This window comes from Lupinus angustifolius, chromosome LG17 (assembly GCF_001865875.1).
Source record: "Lupinus angustifolius cultivar Tanjil chromosome LG17, LupAngTanjil_v1.0, whole genome shotgun sequence".
NCBI classification, from domain to species: domain Eukaryota; kingdom Viridiplantae; phylum Streptophyta; class Magnoliopsida; order Fabales; family Fabaceae; genus Lupinus; species Lupinus angustifolius.
The window spans coordinates 6848195-6850320 of NC_032025.1; positions in this window are offsets into that span (position 1 = coordinate 6848195).

A 2126-nucleotide genomic window follows, 5' to 3' on the forward strand; every position below is an offset into this window, starting at 1 on the left:
TGATGTTGGGACAGATTCGGTGAGTCAAGATAAACTTGAGAAATTTTTTGACTCCCTTGCTACCTTGGTCACTCAACTTGCCATGAATCAGCAGAAACCTCCACTTGCAGCACGAGTTTGTGGCATTTACACTAAAACTTACCATTATGCTGATGTTTGTCCTTCTCTCTTGGAGCCCAAAACTGGTGACCATCCTAAGGCCTATGCTGTAAATATTTACAACAACATACCTCAACAACAACAACAACAGATTTATGAACCTTCATCAAGCAGATACAATCCTGGTTGGAGGAATCACCCGAATCTTAGATAGTCTGATCCTTCACAGCCTTATACAGGGCCACTATTTTAGAATAATAATGTTGCACAAAATAGACCATATGTGTCTCCTACAATCCAACATCAAAGGCAACAACAAGTGAATGGTAATCATGTTCCTGCATCTAGTGAACCTTCATTAGAAGAATTTGTGAGGCAAATAACATTGCAGAATATGCAATTCCAACAAGAGACCAGGGCTTCCATTCAGAGATAAGAGTCATCCATTCAGAATTTGACCACCCAGATGGGACAAATGGCTACTTCATTAAACACATCGCACTCTCAAAATTCTGATAAGTTGCCTTCCCAGACTGTGAAGAATGTGAGTGCCATCACTCTAAGGTCAGGCAAACAGATTGAAGTTGATCTAGCTGCATCAAAAATGAAGCAACCGGTTTTACAAGAGACTGAGAACACTAGTGAACAAATTCTTGCTAGTGAACCTTCCACAAGTGCTGCACAACCATCTTCCATTCCTCTTCCATTTCCTCCAAGAGCCATTCAAAGTAAGAAGATGGAAGAGGTAGACAAGGAGATTTTGGACACATTTAGAAAGGTAGACGTGAACATACCTTTATTTGATGCAATCCAACAAATTCCAAGATATGCCAAATTTCTAAAGGAGTTGTGCACTCACAAGAGGAGGCTCAAAGGTAATGAGAGGATCAGCTTGGGCAGAAATGTTTCTGCACTAATAGGTAAACCTGTTCCTCACATTCCTGAAAAATGTAAGGACCCATGTACATTTGTTGTACCTTGCATAATAGGTAATAGCAAATTTGAGAATGACATGCTAGATCTAGGTGCTTCGATTAATGTTAAGCCTATGTATGTTTTCATGTCTCTTTCACTTGGACTTATGCAACCCACTGGGGTAGTGATTCAATTAGTAAACATGAGTATTGCCTATCCTGCTGGTTTGATAGAGGATGTCTTGGTTCGGGTTGGTGAACTTATTTTTCCTGCTGATTTTTATATTCTCGATATGGAAGAGAGATCCTCCCGTAACACAGTTCCTATCATTTTGGTGAGGCCATTTTTTAGAATAGCTAGAGCCAAGATAGATGTACATGCTGGAATATTATCTATGGAGTTTGGTGATATTGCGGTCCAATTTAATATTTTTGATGCTATGAAGCATCCATCTGAGGACCATTCTGTGTTTCATATTGATTGACTTGATGAGTTAACTAATGAGCATATCTATGATTTTCTTAATTATTTTGATTCTATGTCATGGATAGACTCATACACTTGTCATACATGTAATCTATGTCTACTACTTTGGTTCCATCTGTTTTGCAGGCATCTGTATTGAAGCTTAAACCTTCGCCTGAAAACCTCAAGTATGTTTACTTAGAGGATGATGAGAAGCTTCATGTTATTGTTTCCACCTCCCTTGATGTTGATCAAGAGGAGAAGTTGTTGCAAGTGGTAAAGAAGCATAAGAAGGCAATTAGTCGGACCTTATCTGATATTCCTAATATTAGTCCATCTATATGCATGCATATGATACTCTTGGAAGATGGAGCTAAACCAGTGAGACAACCACACAAAGGAGACTCAATCCAGTCATCCTTGAGGTTGTGAAGAAAGAGGTCACAAAGCTTTTATAAGCTGGGATTATATATCCCATTTATGATAGTCATTGGGTGAGCGCAGTTCAGGTGGTTCCAAAGTAGACAGGAATTCAAGTGGTGAGAAATGAGAGATGAGTTGATTCCTACGAGAGTGCAAAACAATTGGAGAGTCTGTATTTATTATAGGAGGCTCAACCAAGCAACAAGAAAGGATCACTTTCCTTT